At 36.8% G+C, this 22,176-nt stretch overlaps 1 protein-coding gene across 2 annotated transcripts in view; it reads right to left on the bottom strand.

The window, feature by feature from the left end:
• Positions 1–22,176, bottom strand: part of LOC150081824 (ATP-binding cassette sub-family C member 8-like) — a 1,084,700-nt gene that overhangs the window by 755,433 nt on the left and 307,091 nt on the right. The window lies entirely within an intron of this gene.

Genomic DNA, 22,176 nt, shown 5'->3' with positions numbered 1-22,176 from the left:
TTACTCCTTAAAGCTTTCTGAAGAGATAGACCAAATTATGCCAAGTGAAGTGAGGAGCTTAGTGGCAAAGAAGACAAAAAAGGGATGTAATGATCATAAATTGTCAGGATTCAAAAAATCCTAGCTATTATCAATTAAGTCTGTAATCAAGTTTTGCCGGAGATTAGGCATTTAAGGCAGATAATGAAAAGTCCTTTGCTAAGAGTATAAAGAAAAGTGAAAAAGAATTCTCTGCTTGTGCAACCACTATAAGCAAAAGGATGAATCATATTGGATAACTTGATATGCATGGCAAAAGTATCAATGATCCTGCAGAGGATGCTAATAAACAAAATAAATATAGTGCAACCTCTATATAACTTGGGAGTCAGGCAACATCTTTAATACCTGCATTATTGTCAAAAAAATTTTACTAATTTTTTCCCATTTTTTTTATAACATAAGTACATTTTACTCAGTAAATATTTTATTTACTGTTTTATGAGTATACAAAATAAAAGACAAAGTATTAAAGGTATATCATTCTCTTTATATTCTACTAATACATAATGCTGTCATGGACTTATGTTTTATGCATCTGTTCTGAAATAGTCATGTAATTTAGTTTTCTTGAACAGATTACAGAGTTTTTTCAGTATATAATTCTTAATAGTGGTCAAATGCAATAAATGACAATGTTCACCATCTGATGTTCTAGCTATGCCATCACCTCATTAATGTTTTCTGGCACTTTGTTAATTTCTGATGCTTTTTTCATATATGAATCATCCGCATTATCTTCTAGGTCACTCCATATGTCACTGGCCTTTTTGTCGATTGTCTTCCCACTGTTCATAGAAGCTGCAATTTCTTCCTCTCTATGATAATGTGCAACTGGAAATTCTGCTATCCACCTTAATTCAAGCAGCTTGAATTAAAGCTGGTGAAAATGCTGCTAATTCAAGATTATTATTATTAGTGATCTCATCTTTTTCCAATACATTTTTTCCAGCAGTTTTCAATTGCTGTTGAGATTACTTTCTCCCATGCTAAATCAATATTGTATGAAACGTCTTTCCTTGTTAATATTTTCAGAAATTCTATAACTTGAATTTCTGAGTTCACAATACAGCAGGTAGCTCACCATAATAGTAGGCTTGGAAGGCTCAAATAATGTCCTGATCCATGGGCTGAATTAGGGCAGCTGTGTTCCTAGGCAGAAACAGTTCTGATCTTGCCATCTTTTTATTTCAAAACATCAACCAAAGGATGAGTTAGGCAGTGATCCAACAGTAACAGAGCCCTTTCTTAAAGTTTATTGAAAAGCAAGTGGCATCTCAGCAATGGTACAAAATTCACTTTCAAACCATGAAGCAAAAATATCACTGGTCATCCAAGCATTGGAGCTATTTTTATAAACCTCATACAGATTTTATGTTGACATGCTAAAAACAGGACTTCGACTTTTATGAATGCACAATAGCTTTAGCTTGTGATTTCCACTTGCTTGAACACACTCTCAGACTCTCTCTCATTTTCATGCTTGCCTTTATTAGGTGCCTTTTTAATATCCAGTCAAGGAAAAGTTTAGAATTTCATCATAGTTATGATGGAAATTCTGTTCACCTATGAATTCACTGTCTTGAATCACATTATGCAGAAATTCAGGGAATGTTTTTACTGCTGTAATGTCACCAAATGCAGATTCACTACAATACTAACTTGGGATATCCCATGAGAAGCCTTCCATCTCCAAAGCAACCCTTCAGAAGCTTTAAGCGTGTTATCTCCACCAAGCAGCATATGAAATTTAGGTGCCTGTGATTTCAAAATTACCCCATTTATTAGTACTCCTTCACTACATTCTGTAGGAAAACCAGTTGTTTAAGCATTGGTTCAAATTATTGTTCTCACATAGACTAGGTTTCTTTCTTTGGATGCACACTCCATTATTTATGCAGTCTACACAAATGAAAGTAATTTTTATCCTCTTTCATCAACCACAAATCGTTCCTTCTAGAATTCCACTCATAAAATATACTGCATTTTGTTTTGCCACTCTTAACTCTTTCAATAATCATTAACTTTTCTTCAATTGTATAATTTTTTTCTTCTGGTGGCTATTACTTCAGTCCTAGTGATTTACTAATTTTGCTGTCTGTTTATTTCTGATGTCCTAGCAGTTACCATGTTTTAAGAAAACTAAATCAAACCCAAACTGTCCATCGTATCTAGTGTTAAACCTAAAAAACGTATATTACTGACAAGAGGGATTGGTCAATTTCTTAATTTAAGTTCAGGCTCTAGATGTAATTTGCACTTTTTACAAAGTGAATTACAATCGTCTTTTGTTCTGACAGTGATAACCATTTTGTAGGGTCCACGTCTCCAACTTATTCATGGAAAGTTGTAACTGTCTCTCTGTGCTGATAATGATTGGTGAATGGATTGATATGGGAAGATCGTCGGAATACAAATATATTTCTACAGTTTTGGGAATATTTTGCATGTGTTTAGCCTAATTGCGAAGAGGGTGGCACTAAGTATAGATCCTTGAGGCACCCCTTCTTCTTGGATAAAATACTGTGAAAGTACATTCTGGTGATGGGCTTGAAAGGTTCTGTGCTTAAGAAAATTCTGAATAAACTGCGGTAAGTGTCCTCTCAACCTGTAGGAATGGAGCTCTTGAAGAATGCCATCGGCCATGTGTTATCAACTGCCTTTTCAATATCTAGACTGACCATTACTAGATGTTCATTTTTAACATATGCATTGCGAATATTATTTTCGGTTCTTATCATTAGGTCCATGCAGGATCTGTTTTTTCGGAAACTGTATTGATTGATATTTAACGGCATTTTCCTTTCAAGGATCCATTTTAGTATGACGTGTATCATTTTTTCTAGTGTTTTACCCAGACAGCTAGTGAGAGAAATGGGCCGATAGTTTTCTGGAAGTGATTGATCCTTTCCGGGTTTTGGAAAAGCAGGAATGATAGAGTGACATCATGAGGAAGGATAAACACATTCAAGAAAAATTCGATTATAGAAAACTAATAATAGATTTAAGGCTGTATTGTTTAGATGTTTGAGAATTATATAGTAGATTCCGTCTGGTCCTGCTGCACTGTTTGCTGTTCTGTTCAAAGCTTCTTGGAGTTCAGTTAAAATGAAAGGCTAGTTATAAGAAAGAGATTGCATGGTATTAAAATTTTTAATTAAGATTAGAGCAGTAAAGGGAATGCATTTATTATTTAATTGTTGGATTTTCTTCCATATTAACTGACTACTAGTGTTCTTTGTGATGGTACTGGCAAATCTTATCCAGGATTCTATTTTGGCTTGTCTTCTGATTTGTCGTGCACTTGCCTTTTGTTTTTTTGTATAATATCAGGTTGGCAGTTGTGGGAAACCTACGAAATAGATTCCCGGCTTTATTTTTATTTTTTGGCACTGTTACAAGCCTCATTCCACCAGTGTTTTACATGTCTGTGTTGGTCTGCAGACGACTGAGGGATTGCTTTGGATGCTGTTGTCAAAATTTGTGTGGAAATGTGCTCAGTGATGACGTCTGACAGTTGGTTTTAATAAATTGATCATCAAAAGAGGCTGAGTATTTTTCCGAAGTTCCTTTTGAGAAATTCCATTTTACTCTAATTTGGATAATGGGATTGTTTGGTTTGAATTTTGCATATAATTGTATAGTGATTGCTGTTGTGCAGATCATTTAGGATTGTCCACTCCATACTGGAAAATAAAATTGGAGAACAGATTGACAGATCAATTGTAAGGTGGATCCTGTGGTAAAATGTAAATAAGTGTGATGACCATTAACTGCTGTTGGTTCAGTAAGGTCTCAATCAGTAGTCCTCTTTGATTCATGTCGGGAGATCGCGATAATGGGTGATGACCATTGAAATCTCCTAAGAGGCAGAAAGGTGTTAGCACGCGCTATTAGATCTTCTAGTTCTTTTAGCATGATGGTAGTGTTTGGTGGAAGGTACACTGAAATGAGAGTTAGGGTTATTCCAAGAGCAACACGCACAGCAACGGCTTCTAAGTCAGTTTGTAGAGAGATGTTGAGCGGGGATTTTAGGGTTAACTAATACCCGTCCATGTGCAGATTTTGCAGTATTCCTGTATTTTCTGAAAATTGTGTAGTTTTTAATTGAGAGAGTTACCTGTCTCGTTAAATTAGTTTCTTGCAAACAAACAAACAAACAAACACTCACTGGATTATATTTACTGATCAGGCCACATAAGTCATCAATGTTGGCTCGCATGCCCCTGCAGTTCCATTGGAGTATGTGCTGCATTACTTAGTTTTAGGAGTTATGGTTTGATCAGTCTGTTTTTTTGAAGCAGTTTGTTTGAAAGATCTGTTTTATTTTTACCTGTTTTGGGGAAGATGGGTTGCTCTGTATACATGTGTTCTTCCGCATGAAGTTCTAATATAGTTTCTTCTGGGTCAGTTTTATTGTCAACATCCATATGTATAGAGAATTGTTTCTTGGTCTGAGCATGATCTGTTGGTATTGTTTTGTCTGCTGTTTTACTAGTTTCAGGCATATTGGGTGATACTGAAATTGGAGTATTAATTCCTGTTCCAGTTGATTGTTATGTTTGGCAGGTTGTGGCTTAGCATTAAGCACGGATCTGGTCCAATCGGCAAGAGAAGTGTTTGGAGAGCCTGTAATGTCAGTTTGAGTAGGAATAGAAAGGCTGTGTTGGGTTGCTTTTGCATATGTGCATTTTGGCATAAACTGCATAATATGCTTTTTGGCTTCCTGGTATGTTACTTTATTTTCTGTTTTGTATGTTTTTTTTCCACATTTCACAATTTTTTGAATATGCTGGATGGTTACCTTTGCAATTGGGACAGGTGAAGTTGGTTATAGTACAATCAGCTTGAGTGTATTCTGTTGAACTGCAGATTGGGCAAATCATAGTGCCACGGCATGCTACCTGGGAGTGTCCATATTTTTAGCACTTATAACACCTGATGGGATTCAGTATATATGAACGTACAACAATTTAGATATCCTGCTTTAACCATTGTTGGTAAGTTTGGAGTACTAAAGGTCACTATTATGTTTCTTATAGGCTTTAATTCTCCATCTTTCTGGATTAATATTCTTTTTTTGCTTGCATTACTCTTTGATCTGCCAATTCTTGCACTATTTCATCCTCTGAGATGTTACTGAGGTCCCACTCTGTTATAACTCCTTTGGAGGTATTCAAAGTGGCATGTGGCATTATTTTCACTGGAATTCCACCAAATGGTCAGTTTCATTAAAATTTCTGATTGTATTGGTTTCATTGTTTCTATCAGCAAGTCTTCAGACTGTAATGGTTTTACCATCTTCAGTGATCCTGCAGCATTTTCCAAGCATTTCTGGATTAGAAATGGGGATAATTTGCTTGCAGAAAAATCTGATAGAGAATGAATAAGGAGAAAGGCTGGGTGATCTTTTTGACATATCTCTCTTTTTTGTCTTTTATTTTTATAGGAGTCATGATCAGTTTATTTTTTATCAGTAGAGGATCTCAATGGATCATGGGCGCCTCCATAGCCAGGTGGGCAGGAGCAGCAGTGCGTAGCATATGCTTCTTGATTAGACCGGGGTTCGAGCCCGTGACCACCAAATGCAGAGGATGCGGAAAGGTCAGGGAATGACCACTGCATATCCCCGGAGCAATATGGCTTTATTTATTTTTTTTTTTATGTGAACCCCAAACACGAGAGGTATTAGAACCTATAGTACTTAGTACCGTGCTTGGGTTAGGGTTGAAGGAGAAGTATGGGGGGGGGATGCCGGAAACTTTGCTCTAGAGACTAAACATGGGTTTCACCACTTCAAGCCTCCAATAAGCAAAGTGGTGGTATTTCACCGGTTGATGAAAGCCATCTACCACCTGCATCACATGCCTCAACTAATGCTAATTTTCTATGTAATGAACTTATTTTTATTAACCACATTATCAGTTAATAAAAATAAGTTAATCACATAGAAAATTTACAAGACACGTAGATAACCATGCTGCCGATGTGATTTCCCTTTATTAACTTACCTTAACAATGCCTTTCTCTTATAAATCTAACAGTTTCAGAAATAAATAACAGTGAAATTTTAGATTTTTGGTGTTTAAAAATTATCATTACCCTGGTAAATAATTAAGTTTTCTATAACCTAAATGATATATTAGAAACTAACTATTTATAGAAGAATAAGTAAATTTGGGATGAGCATACAAAATATTCAATGAAATTTCATTAAAAATTAATAGAAATACTTGCCTCACTAGTAATTTTACTAGCAGTTAAAGCTTTTTCTTTAATTACCATCCAAAGTGCAAAGAGGAACATAATTAAGCCATGTCAGGCATCTCCAAACATAACAGCAAATAAAAATGGGAAAGTAATGATGGTAAATGGGGCAGGATTAGTTGCTAATGCTCCTAAAAAACCAAATAACAACAACAACAATGGATCAAGTGGAGGAAAGGTTTCTTTGTCCATTTTGTACTCCTTTTGGCCCCAAAGTTTTCCCACTCAGGTTACCAGCCCACCACCGGGAGGCACGAGTAATGCCACGAGTGGCCAAGCTGTTGTTATGTTAGTTGGGTTAGTAACTCTAATAAAATAAAAGGAAAGGTGTCTTTTCTTTCCTGACTTAACTTACTACTTGTTAGATGAAACCTACTGTTCTTTATAAAAAACTTGAGAGAAGCTAACTTTAAACTTAATAAGAAGAGTGATTCCTTTGAAAGAAAATGCTTGAAATCTGTTTATAGAGCTCAGAGATCGCTTGGCTACAGAAACGCTTGGCACCCACGGCTTTGTGAGGAGAGTTATTGAGTGTAGGATTCCGCAAAAGACTAAGAGAGAGAGAGAGAGAGAGAGAGAGAGAGAGAGAGAGAGACATCAAGGGTTCTTCAGTGCTTACAGAAACTTAGGGAGTCAGTAAATATTACACTTTTCAATATATTGGTGTACTTGATGTATTCTATTACCGATTGTATTGCTGAAAGTTTTGCAGTCTATATACTAATTCATTCAGTAGTTGTGTTAAAGTAATATCCAGAAAAATTGCAACTATTCCCATTGTGATTTCATTTTTTGCTTGTCTGAATATTCTGTTGAATATTCCAATATTCAGCTTGTATGGCAACATGCAACTATAGAATGTTCTCTTTGGGTATTAATTTATTGTTCCAATTTTGAAGCTGAAGGTCACACTTTGGTGGAACTGTGCTCCAAGGTGGTGGAGGAAGCTTTGGTATTAATAATGACAAATGTAAGAAAGAGAGCTTATAAAGTAAAAGACAAAAAAAAAAAAAAAAAATTCCAACATCACTTGTCCATACCATCCAATAATTTGTCTAGTTCTTTCTTGAATTTATTCAAACAACCCACATCCACAGAACAACAGATGGAAGTTTGTTCAAACAAATAACCACCTGTTGGCTGAAAACAAACTTCCACACATCTATCCTACAACCATCTTCTTCAATTTGAATATAGGATCCCCTCACATGCGTAGTCTAAACAAGAGAAAGAATGCCATTAACACTGAACTTGCTCAATCCATTCAAAACCTTAAATACCTCAACCTTATGAACTTGCAGATGCCTAGTCTCTAGATGCTGCAATTTGCAGTAATGAAGCTTTTCATGTTAAGACCACCCTTTTGGTCCCTTCACTAATCTTGTTGCCCTTCTGTGCACCCAGACCAGCAGGTCTACATCTTTCCTAAAGTGAGGCCTTTAGAGCTGTATACAGTAGTCAAGATGTGGCTTAACTGTTACCTTGTACAATGGGAAAATTATCTCCCTTCATTGACAAAAAAACCCTGTGAGCTGTACTAGCAGTCTGTTTGCCTACTCAGAGAACTTCATTTCTGACTGCACAATCACCCCCTTCCCGAAGTCCTTTTCACTTTCCACCATCCTGAGATCAGTACCACACAGTTAGTACGTTAATCTGGGAGTATACGGTACCTTGCATTTGTCAAGGTTAAACTTCAACTGCCATTTCTCAGCCTATTAGCTTTATTTGTCTAGGTCTTGTCAACTGCCATTTCTCAGCCCATCTGCCCAATTTTTCTAGATCACATTGCAGTAGCTTACATTGATTAATCACCTGTCAACCTTTGTATCATCTGCAAAATTAGATATTAAGGTTTGCCAACCTTTGGTTGAGAGAGAAATTATTCCAGGCCTTGTTTCAACTGGATTTCGGATGAATCAGCAATTTCATGGACATTCTAGGGATACTATTGTCAAAAGAATGCAGTATTTTCTCGACATAAGTGACTACATCACTAGAGGCCTGTTGGGCAATTTCCAAATCTGATGTTGTTAGTACTTGATATTTTGGCCAATCAGCTTTCTCCAGTTTCCATCTTGTGTTTCTGTGAGGATGAATTTGAATTCAATTTAACAGTTTAATTAGTATCTTAAAGTGTCCACTATAAAAAGAATTACTGGTTGCTTTTCACTTAAGTATAAGGAAGAGGATTGGAGAACGTGATTTCTGTTGAAATATCCTAGAATACAATAAGGTGTTGATAACTGTGTCGCAAGACTGTTGATATCATTGTATTGTACGTGGGCAGTATTTACAAGGAACATATTATAATGAACATACTTATAGAAATCTGGACAGCTACAACCTCTAGGGGTATGCTGAGTGACACCTATTTGGTGGATGTGTGGATTGATGAGAATTGCAACTCCACCATGAGCTTGCTGAATTCTGTCTTGTCTAAAGCCAGTACATTTTTGTATCCTTTAGGTTTCAGCAGTTTTTAAATATGTCTCCTATAGACATGGAACTAAAGGCACATACTGAGATATGAGGTTATGGAGATCACTGATATGATATGGACACCTCTACAATTCCACTGAATTAGTGTATCTATTGTCTACTTCTTGTTGTTCCTTCAGATCGTTTCCAAAGGGCTGAAGTCTTATATTTATCTTTTGCTTTATTCTGTCTTTTTTCAGGAATATTACTTTTCTGGTATCCATGCCTTCTTCAACAAATACAAGAGGTGATCATTTAATTTGCAGACAGGTGTAAGATCTTATGTTTTCCTCATGAACTTTCCATAACTGCCACTAGAGGCTCTCTCTCCCTGATCATTAAGCAGACTCTGTGTGCACTGCCATTACTTATCAGTCTAGTGTTGCACAAAGAGAGCTTTTTTTTTAGCCGTCCCTGACAATTGTTTTGTTTTGTCCCTGACAATTGTTTTGAAGCAAGTATCATGTTGGACATCCAGATTGAACAGTGAATGTGATTCATTATTCTGTCAGGTGGGGCTTAAATGCATCAGAAACAGTTAAAGAGATAAATGAAGAGTATGGTATTGAATGGCACAAGCAATTTAGTGAAGACTGAGTCTGTTGCAGATGTCCCAAGACCTGGTTAGCTGTCCTTCTCAACAACTCCTAAGCAAATCACAAAAGCCCAGGAAATCTTGGATGAAGACAAGCATATTGCACTTCGTGAATTAGCTGTTAGAATGTCCATTTCATACAGTAGTGCTCACAATATTGTGAATGATCACCTGAAAATGTCATGAATCTGTGCCTGCTGGATTCCACGCAATTTGACTCCAGAACAAAAACAGCAAAGAATAGACTTGGAAATACTTGATCGTTTTGAAAAGAAATACTTGATTGTTTTGAAATACAGGGTCAAAACTTCTTAAATCAAATAGTGACATGATGAAACTTGGATTTTTCACTATGATCCAGAGATAAAACAACAGTCAAGTGAATAGAAGCATTCTGATTCACCAGGACTTAAGAAATTTTAAGGTTCTCATTTGGTTGACAAACAAATTGTTCATGTGTTTTTTGACTTAAAAGGCATTCTTGTTACACATTTTATGCCTTGTGGAACTATGAAGAAGGATGCATCTGAGGTTCTGGAGTCAAACTTTGCTGCACCATTCGTGAGAAACACCAAGAACTTTCTGGTGTGAAATGGTTTCTCCATCAAGACAATGCCAGTCCCCATAGAGCTAATATTGTGCAGCTAGTGATCATTGCCATAGGTGCTGAGATTCTGACACTTTCCCCTTATTCACTGGAATTAGCCTGGTGTGATTTCTTCCTGTTTCCACATCTGAAGAAAGCTGTGAAAGGCATAGTTGTCAAACATGAAAAGGCATTTCTTGTCTGACAACTATGCTCGCAGAGCCAAAATGGAAGCACTTTGCATGCATTCTCTTGAAAATTGGCTTGCAAAAAGCATTTAATGAATGGGTACGATGGTGGTGAAAGTGTGTCAAGTTCAAGGGAGAGTATTTCGAGAAGGAGAAATTCACAGAAGATTCAGATGACGACGATTATGATAAGATCTTGCACCAGTCTGTGAATTAAACGAGGAAGTAGTATCCAATGGGGAGGTTTCCCTGTCTATATCCATTCCATATAGCATATTAATTGATATTTTGAGTTTCATTCCTCCTTTATTGGGTGTGGATGGTTTCTCAAGAGTACTGAGACTGCTGTTTCCACATTTTTATCCTGTGTTGACGGAGGTCAATAATTTCCTTCATGATATAAAAAAAGATTCACTTGGAAGTATTGTTAAGTCTCTTTGTGTTTCAACAGATTGATATTTTCAAGTGACTTAAGCATCAGAGAGCTTACACGAGTTGACAAGGTGTTTTACTTACTTATTTTACTTACTTATTTACTTACTTTTTACTTATTTTTACTTACTTACTTATTACTTACTGGTATGTGATGTTATGTTCTACTTTATATTTCTGGACCGTTTTCTTGTTTTTCCAATGATCTCATGCTCTGGAATAGGTAGGGTGGCAGTTTGGGCAGGGTGGCAGACCCTTTTGGCAGTTTGGGCATTTCATTTGGGAATCATAGCAGTCCTGAGAGTTGTTTTATGGTGAGCTGCATTTAGCACAAACAGGGTTCCCTCGACAAGCTGTTTTGGAGTGCCCAAATTTCTGATATCTGTGTTATTGCAGGGGGGGGGGGTCTGGGATGCATGGCCTGACACTACATATTAGTGTATTCAGCTTTAATGGATGTAGGGCACTGCAGAGTGTTGAAAGTGATTATTAAGTTCGTAGGGATGAGGTTACCACTTCACCTGGCTGAAATTCACCTAACCTCAAGAATAACTTGTTCTGATTGATAGTTCGTTTAGAATCTCATCTTCAGAAATATCAATCAGATCCCAGCTTGAGATTAGTCCTTTTCATATAATCAGGGATTTATTTCGGGGCATGACTGGAAATCCTCCAAAGCAAGTAACTTTTATTAAGCATTCAGTCTCTTGACTGGCGGTTTCTATAAGCATATTCCCTGACTTCAGTATTTTAACCTTCTTGGGTAATTGAGCAATGCTCTGGAGTTCTTCAGGATTCTGAATAGTGGCAGTTTACCTACTGTCATTTCACCGTTGGAATGAATTATTACAAAAGTCAGATGAGAGTATACCATTTCACCAGTTTACTGATGTTTGGTAGGGAGGAGACTAGGTTCTTTATATATTTCCTGTTATGTTTGGATCGGGCAAATTTGGTGGTTTTCTGGGTTTTAGGGGAGTCAGTTTGCTACAATTTGCACTGGATGGGGAACTTATTCTAGCCAGGTTACTGATCTCAGCTATGCGGAGGCAGGAGCAGTGTCACCTTGTGGCAAGAAGCAGAGATAATAATAGTTATGTACAGAGAAAGAAAGAAAACAAAAAAAGAAAAAAAAAAAAAGGTTACTTAGTAATCTACAAATTAGTAAAGATGATTTTTACTAAGGCTTAGTTAATTGGTTTTTAATGTAACTGTAAACAAAGAAACAATTTCTCATTTAAAGAGAAAGCAATAATTCAGAGTATAAGTTGCTTGATCCCAAATCACTTGGTATTCAGGCTGGTTAAAAAATCATTTGGTATTCGAACTAGTTAAAGAAGTAAAAATTATCTGGATAGAAGTAGAGCTATACAACAATCATAGTGCTAATTTGTTAAGAAGGAAAATTAGGCCTGCTAATATGAGGTTATTATGACTCCACAACATAATTCATCAAATTAAATTGAAAATATATTTGTATCTCGAATTTCATAACTGACCGCTGCAGCTTCACTGATCAGTGTCTTAACAATAATCAACCAGAGGGAATAATAATCTTGATCTGATTATCAGTAGTGATTCTTCATACATTAAGAATATGCAGATAAAGGACCAATAGATGACAGTGATCACGGTTTGCTGAAGTGGGATTTAATCAAAGAGGTAACTACCAGAAGGGTAAAGGGAAGGGTTTTTGCTTTCGTAAAGATGACTACAGTGGTCTGAGATGGTATTTAAATTCTATACGGTGGGACCAACTGATGATGTTACTAACAGCAAATTCAAAATGGGAAACATTCAAAGAATTACTACGCTTTTCATACCAACTAAGAAATATTGTTCAAGGTTTAGGCCTAAATGGATGTCAGATGAACTAATTAGACATATGGCAGGGAAGAAAAATGCATGAGATACATATAAATTAACAGGTGACATGGAAGCCTATGATAGATACAAGTTGATATGCAACCAAGTTACAAAGGAGGTTAGGCAGGCGAAGGCAGATTACGAGAAATCTTTGGCAAAGGATGCAAAAAAAAACATCGAAGAGTTCTTTACTTATGTAAACTCTAGAAGGAAGGGGGATGAATCAGATTGGTTCACTTGATATTGATGGTTCAAATATTGATGATCCACCTCAGGTGGCTAACAAACTAAATGAGTATTTTGCATCTACATTCACCTATGAGGAGTTATTCAGGGAATGCCAGAGGTGAATTAAACTCTGCCAGTGAGCTAGATGATTTTGTAATAACTGAGAGTAAAGTGGAGGAGAAATTGTGGAAGATAAACATAAGAAAAGCACTTGGGGTGGATGGAATCTATTCAATTATATTAAAGGAGGCAGCAAAGGAAGTAAGCAAACCCTTAGCCATAATTATGAGAGCTTCTTTGGACTCATGGGAGGTAGATATGGACTGGAGATGTGCAAATATGGCCGCAATCCACAAAGGAGGATCAAAGGGTGACACAAGTAATTACAGACCTGTTAGTTTAACTTCTGTTCCAGGGAAATTAATGGAGGCACTGGTTAAAGAAGCACTGCAGGATCATCTAGACAAGACTTCAGTTATAGCTCGGACACAGCATGTGTTTGTTAACGGAAGTCTTGAATGACCAATTTGATTGGATACTATGATGTGGTCACAAAGGAACTGGATGCAAAGAATAATTTTGATATCATATATTTGAATCTTAAAAAGGCTTTTGATACTGTTGCACATGGAAGACTGCTGCACAAATTGGAGCAGTGTGTCATTGGAGGCAAATTGCTACTAGGGATAAAGGGATGGTTGAGTCATAGTAGACAGAGAGTGGTAATTAATGGACACTGCTCTTCGTGGACTAATATTATTAGTAGAGTCCCTCCAGATTCAGTGTTGGGTCCATTGTTGTTTTCTATATTTATAAGTGATATTGATGATGGTATATCAAGCTTAATGTCCAAGTTTGCAGCCAATACGAAGGTTGGCAGGGTTGTTAACGACACTAATGACAGTACGTTGCAGCAACAGGATCTAGAAAAGTGGAGCAGGTGGGCTGAGAGGTGGCAACTGAAGTTTAACATTGACAAATGTGAAGTACTGCATATGGGAAGCAGTAACCCTAGAGTAACGTATCAACACTGTGAGAGTGGTAGAGAATGAAAAGGACCTGGGGGGGTAATTGTGCATGCAGAGAGGTGGCAACTGAAGTTTAACATTGACAAATGTGAAGTACTGCATATGGGAAGCAGTAACCCTAGAGTAACGTATCAACACTGTGAGAGTGGTAGAGAATGAAAAGGACCTGTGGGGGGGGGGGGGAATTGTGCATGCAGATATGAAGTTTTCTGAGCAGTCAAGATGGTCTGCAAGAGTAGCTCATGGTGTCTTGTCTATGATAATCAGGGATTTTTATAACAGGGATAAGGAGGTGATTATCCCCTTGTATAAGGCAATGGTCAGACCACACCTTGAGCACTATATACAGGTCTGAAGGCCTCATTTTAAGAAGGATGTAGAGCTGTTGGAAAGAATGCAGAGAAGGGCAACAAGATTAGTGAATGGAATGAAGGGTTGCTCTTACAAAGAAAGGCTTAAGTTTTGCAAATTACAGTGTCTTGAGACTAGGCATCTGCAAGGTGATCTGATTGAGGTGTATAAAGCCTTGAATTGTTTGAGCATGTTCAATGCTGATGGGATTCTTCTTCTTCTTGCTCAGAATAATCACCTGAGAGGGCATAAATCCAAATTGATGAAAGCCAGTTTTAGGATAGATATAAGGAAGTTTGCCTTTATCCAGGGGGTGGTTGATTGTTAGAACAAACTTTCATCTGTTGTAGAAGTTGATAGCTTAAATAGATTCAAGGCAGAAAAACTAGACAAACATTTGGAGTGACTGTATGGGTAAAGTGAGAAGGGTGGTGTTTTTTTTTTTTTTTTTTGGCTGATGCTACATAAGCTTGCTTTCTTGCATCATGTGCCTTTACTAATGCTAATCAATGAGTCATAATTTTGATTCCACTTTCACTGATAGCAACACTTTTATATCATATATCTCTTGATTAAACCTTCTGCTGTATTTCATCTAACAGCACACAGAGCTAATGGAAAGAATTAAATATACTACATCTCATTTTTTAAAGGCATCTACATTTATTTAACAATGTTATCATAATGTTCTGTTCTTGAAATTTGTGGAAGTAGGCAGGTTGGTTAATGACTTTAATCAGGTTGTGCTACTCTAAAAAAGACCAAAAAAAAATTAAGTGGATGGACTGAAAAATGGAACATCTAAATCTCTGGATGTGAGGCAAAGCAAATCCAAGAAATGCTATATCAGCATGGTGAGGTATTAACTGTACCAGGTGAGTGCATTAACTGTATAAAGTGTTTTTGTTCTCCAAAATTATTTGCTACTGCGATCAGGGGTAGGCCGAGTAGGCATTGGCCTAGGGGTGGCAAAGTTTTGGAGCTGCAAATGCCACTCACTTTATCCCAAAATTAAGGTCACAAGAAAAATTTCAGGGTACCATCAGTCAATGTGGCCTATGGGAGTCATGTACCCTAGGGCTGCTGCTGACTGTGATTAATGGATGTAGTAAGTTTCTAAATGCTGCAATTTGCAGGAATGAAGTCTTTCTTGGTAAGAGTACATATTTGTTCCACTAACTAACCTTGTTGCTCTTTAATGCACCCATTCCAACTTTAAACGACGTTAACCTGTGCACAATACCAAAGATGCCACCTTTACGTTGTCTTATACAGCAAAATAATTACCTCCTTATCCCTGCTGGAAAAATTCCTGCATAATTCTACTAATACAGGTAGAGATAGAGAGAGAGAGAGAGATTACACTGAACAACAAATTGTGGGTCATATCTTCTTATGGACATGAAAGTAAGTTTACTTTACAGATTTTGGGGTGCTAAACACAGAGTGCTTAAAATGGCAGATTGGATCTTGTTTTTAAAAAAAAATAGTTTTTTTTTTTTTAATTTATACAAGGTATTTTTTATTTATATGGCAATAAGATATAGCTACAAACATACCTATATCACACATGGGGCTGTTTTGCATTTTGCTTGTATTCAGCTTTGGGCTTTTCACCATCCAACAATAATTGGCTAACAGTGGCACTACATTTGCTTTTGTATCTTTCTTCCATCACTGTGATGTCTTGATGGAAGCACTCACCATGTTCGTCATTGACAGCACCAGTTTGGCATTGCCTTATACAGCAGAATAATTTCCACACTAATTTCTGGCTATCACTAAGGACACATTCGAACTGTTCACCTTTGAAAGGTTGCCTTATTTGTGGACCAACAAAAACATCTGCCTTAATCTTCTCTATACTAAGTCTTGGGAAGTTCTCTTGCAAGTATGTGAATGCAGGACCGTTCACTTCCAAAGCCTTCACAAAATTTTTCATGAGCTGCGGTTGAATATGGATTGGTAGAAGCAAAGCTTTATTTACCAGAGGATCAAATGCTATGTTCTTCATTCCAGGTGTTAATGATTTTTGTCGAGACAAACTCCTCTTCTTGTAGTGGCACGAATGGGACATTCTTTGGCACGAATGTCCCACTCGCAGAGAAAGCAACAATACTTAGTGTAACCCTTTTGTAGTCCTAATAAAATGACGATTACCTTTAAATCACCACATATCTGCCACTCGTACTTCTGATAATGTACACCTAAGACGATGTTCTCCCTGTTTCCATATGCAGATATTTTGCATATTTTTTTGACGTATGCAAGAGGTATTGAAGACAGCATATTTCCATTGTGTAATAACATAGCCTTAGGGTTAACCTTAGAAGCGTCTATAAATAGTCGTCATTATTTGGGAACATGCTTCATGTTCATTGCTGCCATTAGACCATCAACATCCTTACAAACAATGAGTTCACCTTCTGTTTTAATTTCTAAATTTTGAAATTATCACAGTCTTTATTTCAAGTACGAAATGTTTGTCACTTTCACAGAATGATCTGGAAGATTCCACTGTTGTAGCTTCGAGACCAAAAGCTCTGCCTTATTCTTTGGCGGTTCGATATCCCTGATGAGGACATTTAGCTCACTTTCTGTGACCTTATGTGTTCAGAAGGATAAAGGTTAGGACAAAACGGTGGATCCCTTGACGTAGACGACTGCTGTACTTCTTTGTGTATAACAAATTGATGTTCATCAGTGTCTTCATCTTCATCAGAGTGTACAGAAAAATGGTCGGATGGTTCAGGAATGGGGTAATACTTCACCGTAAGGCATGGGACAAATAGCAGATGGTATATTTGGATACTCACTGTCCACTTTTTCTTCATTGTCATCCCTTTTCAAATAGGAGGCACCATACAGAAGTAACAGTCTCTGATGTGATTGCTGGAGGTATTTGCTCCCTCCATATTATGGGCACTGCGAAAAGCATAAAATGTCCCTTTCAATTCACCCACACATTGAGTTTTGATGAACAGGTAGGGCAGCATATATGTGGAGCCCAGTTCTTGTCCTAGTCACCTACTTTACATCAAAAGTACAAGAAATATACCTTTTTTATGGCTCAAGTTAGGAGACACTTTCTTGATACTAATGTAACTTCTCCACATATGTAACAGAAGTTATCTGGACTATTCCCACAATTACATTACGGGGCATATTAATGTTACATTTTGTGAATACTGAGCAAAAAAGTAGGAATCTCACACAGAACCGTTAATTGAGAACAAATCACCCAATACCTAGCCATATTCGAGGATTACTGCAACAGAGTTGAAGATGCATTTGAGGCAACAACTTATCACACGATGCAGAGCGGGGCAACAGTTGCCAATTATATGATAAGAACATGGTTGTACTGAAACTGCAGTATTGCCAAGAGCCGTAGTTGATAATGTAGAGTAACTCGATAATATGAGACTCCAATTGTAATTCAAAAACAAGAGCCAATCAACAAATTTTAATGTTCAGCAGCATAAAATTAGTCAAGATTGGGTATTTTTGTTTTCATAACATTTTACGTGTTGACCAATGTTATTGTTAATCATATTAGATGTATGATTTGTTATTTGTTATTGTTATTACCCAAAAGATATACTGTATCTTTTGGGTAATAACAAAACTAGTATTCAAGAACAATTTGAAATTGTTCTAGAATGTGTACAGAGGAAAGAAGAGGAAGCATAAAGTCTAAAAACTATCATGTAAGACAACATAAATTTTAAGGCTGATTCACCTAACTGAAAATGAATGTTTGTTCTATTTTCCACATCAAAGCAGTTAAGGCCACAAAGCCTTAGTTGCTTTGGTACAACTAAGCTTCAGGCTATGAGGTTCATGTTTCAGTTATATTCTATAGATATTTTGCATATTTTTTTGTATGAAAAATTGTGAAACTAACTTGGCTGTTTTGTGTAAAAATGCCCAAAAAAAAAGTTCTTCCTGTTTTGGCAAAGGGATGTAGGAACCCAAATCTTTTCCACACAATGTATGGAAGGACAGCAATTACGATCGCTGTGCTACCTTTGAGGGTCACAAAAAATGCCTAAAAATAGTATTTTGATTTAATATTTAGGTCTTCTCATTTAATAAATATTAAAGGTATTGGTTATCTGGTTCTTTAGTAAAGGTACTGGGAAATGCAATTGGCAGTTCTAGTTTACTGTTTTCATTTAGTGCAATATTAGTTTTAATTTCAGTATTACTGGCAACAAATAATACAAGAAAGCAAGCTGTATAGAATCAGCCGCACGTGCGCACAAGCACACACATACCATCACCTATCTAATCCCTCTTTGTCTATTCCTTCCTTATATTTATTTAAACTGCCCACTTCCACAACAGCATGTGGAAGTTGTTTCTACTATCAATTACCCACTAGCTGAAAGCAAATTTCCACATATCAACCATACTTCCTTAATTTAAATTTATGCCCCCCCATGTGTTGCCTGACCAAGAGAAAGGATGACATCAGTATTAGCTTACTCAATATATTCAAAGCCTTAAACATCTCAATTTACAGAACTGAAGCCTTTCTTGGTAAAAGTACCCTTTTGTTCTCCCTAATCTCGTTGACAAAACAAGGTTTCCAAATCTGTGAGCAGTACTCAAGATATTACCTAACCATTGCTTTATAAAATGAAATAATGACCTCCTTAGTTTAGAGAACTTCATGTCTGACTGCACAATAAACCATAGGTATTTTTTGTACTGCACAGCTGATATGCTCTTCTGGGATTACTGCTACCCATAAGCAATACCTTGCATTTGTCCATGTTAAACATCAGTCATCACTTCTCAGTCCATCTACTTAATTTTTCTAGATCTTTTTGCAGTGGCATACCCTGTTTACTATCATTAACCGCCTTGCAAACTTTGTATTATCCATAAACTTAAACAATAAGCTTGATATAACTTCATCAATATTTTTAATAAATACTGTAAATAGCCTAGCACTGAACTACATGTGAGGAAGCCACTAATAACATTATCAAAAGAAGTGAAGTACCCACTGATAACCACTCTGTCTTCTCCCACTCAATCAACCCTTTATTCACAGCAGTAACTTGCTTGCCCCTTGTTCCTAACGTGAGAGGTGCCACTCACCACATGCATAATTAGGAAAAACATGGTCTCAAATGTTTTTTTTTGGATAATAACCAAGATATTTCTAAAAAAGAGAAATCAAAGAAATCATTTAGTTTCTTTAAAAATTTTGTCTAGCATGGTGAGTTTCCCACCCAATTACTCCAAATCAATAAGGGCGGAAACACACTACCATCACTTCATGTCTGACGTCAAATATGGGGGAGCTATATTTCCTATTTAGTTTATTGTTCAGAGACGCACTGTTGTCATTGGCTGTATTCAAAAGATAACATGTCAGGCTTCAGGGCCGAATCACGTTTTCAGGAGCTCAGATATTTCTGTTCAAACAGAATTTTCGTTAGGCATGACTGTGTGACAAGAAGAAAATGGAGGAAATGCTAATAGAAAATTAAATTATAAGTAAATAATGCTGTCTGGAGAGCACAAGTAAGAATAACCAAAAACAAATAACAACAACATCATCAAGCATGTTGCTCCTGTGCCTATTCCAAAGCATCCTCCACATCAACCATCTACTTGGCATATTCAATGAAAATGTCCAGTCACATAGATGCACAAAAAGGACCAAAGGGAAATAAAGCAGCAGTATTACAATTAACAAATTTAGAGGGGATGAACATGTCGATTATTTCAATTTATACAACTCATAACAATTTGTTACAAGCTCAATTTTTAGCATTGAGAAGTAGTTTTTTGTTGTTATTAAATTTAAATAAAAAATTTTGGTTTATATTTTGACATAATAAATCCTTATTCAAAATTAAACTTATAGTATTTCAACTTTCCTTAAACATATAACAAATCTTTCCATATCACTGATTGAATTTCGAAATTGCATATTCCTTAATTAGATTATACAGGAAATTAAATTCTTCTTTATTCATCCGTAAATACTCTCTCTCTCTCTCTCTCTCTCTCTCTCTCTCTCAGGGGGTAACTCAGGATGTTTTTTTTTTTTTCTTTTTGGCTGGTGCAGCATAAGTCTCAGGCTTCCTTGTACCATATGGCTAATAATAATAATAATAATAAGTACATCTTAAAACGATTTTCATCTTCTCCTAAGTCCTGCAGTAGTAAATAATGGAATTTGCCCTTTTCTGTTCTCTTCCAGTTCATGTTGTGTATCCATTACTTATTCTCTTTTATTTTCTCAGCTATAAGAAAAGCACATGCATTTTGTAAATCTTCAAAATCTGAAGAAAAGGATGAACTGCGGCAATTCATTTCACTTCAGCTTTCCTCAAAGAGAATAATACATATATAATGTTAGCATTAACATTGGTAAAGGCATACAATGCAAGAAAGCAAGCTTATGCAGCATCAGCAAAAAAAAAAAAAAAACCCACTCACATTTCACCCCTCCACAACAAAAGGTCGAAGTCGGTTCACCAATCTACCCGCTGGCTAAAGGCAAATATCCGCACATGTATTCTACAACTGTCTTTCCTCAATTTGAATTTATGCCCTCTCAGGTGATTTTATTCTGAGCAAGAGGAAGAATTGCATCAGCATTGAGCATGCTCAAACCATTCAAGGCTTTATACACCTCAATCATATCACCTCCCAGGTGGCTAGTCTCCAGACATTGTAATCTGCAAAACTTAAGCCTTTCTTCACAAGAGCAACCCTTCGTTCTATTCACTAATCTTGTGTTGTCCTTCTCTGTACTCTTTCCCACAGTTCTGCATCCTTCTTAAAATGAGGCCTCCAGACCTGTATACAGTACTCAAGGTGTGGCCTAACCTTTGCCTTATACAAGGGGATAATCACCTCCTTATCCTTTCTAGAAAAATTCCTGTATATCGTTGACAAGCTACTCTTGCAGACCGTCTGCACTGCTCAGAAAACTTCATATCTACTGGCACAATTACCCCTAGGTCCTTTTTATTCTCTACCACTGTCTGTTTAATACGGCAGAGTTGATATGTTACTCTGGGGTTACTGCTTCCCATATGTAGTACTTTACATTTGTCAATGTTAAACTTCATTTGCCACCTCTTATCCCATCTGCTCAACTTTTCTAGATCCTGTTGCAGCAGTGTACTGTCATTAGTGTCCTTAACAACACTGCCAACCTTAGTACCGTCTGCAAACTTGGATATTAAGCCTGATATACCATTAGTATTAGTAATGGCTGCATGGTGCAAGAAAGCTTTTGGCTTAGGCTGCACCAGCCAAAAAAAAAAAAAAAACAAAAAAACCCCCGAATAAAACAATGATAAAAAAAGAAAAAATAAATAAATGATGATAATTAATAAAAGAAAAGGAAATTAAACCTGTTAACCTATGCATTTCCCTCACCCGAAGGTACTATCCAGATGACCTTTGAATTTCCCCAAACCGTCAGCCTCTACCACCCATGTAGGCAACTTAAACTTATTCCAGTAATTTATAACTCGCTGACTAAAATAAAACTTCCTGCAGTCCAATCTAAACATTTCACCCTGTAACTTGAATTTATGTCCCCTAGTTCTATCATCATTTATAATCTTGAATATTTCGTCCTCATTCATTTTATTGATGCCTCTCAGAGCCTTAAACACCTCAATCAAATCTCCTCTAAGGTTTATAGTTTCCAAACTCTGCAACCCACATATTCGAAGTCTTTCTTCATAAGGACGCCCTTTTGCCGGTCTCACCAGGTGAGTTACCCGTCTTTGCACCCTTTCAAGAAGCTCAAGGTGTGGTGTGGTCCCCATACTTGAACACAATATTCCATTCTAACGAAAGCCTTATATAATGGGATTATCACATCCTTATCTCTACTTGCAAAAGTTCGATAGATCATCGATAGGACACCATGGGCCTTCCTTGCAACCTGTTTACAATGCTCACAGAATTTCATGTCTGACAGCATCGTAACACCCAAGTCCCTTTCCTCCAGTACTGGGTTTAGTTGAACTCCACCAAGTGAATAAGTTATTTTGGGATTACTGTTTTCCAGGTGTAATACCTTACACTTTGTTGGATTAAGCATAGCTGCCATTTCTCTGACCATTC

Source organism: Mastigoproctus giganteus, chromosome 8 (genome assembly GCF_048544385.1).
Source record: "Mastigoproctus giganteus isolate SK-2022 chromosome 8, ASM4854438v1, whole genome shotgun sequence".
Lineage (NCBI taxonomy): Eukaryota > Metazoa > Arthropoda > Arachnida > Uropygi > Thelyphonidae > Mastigoproctus > Mastigoproctus giganteus.
Note: the sequence above shows the minus strand (reverse complement) of the source record. Positions and strands in the feature narration are given on the sequence as shown.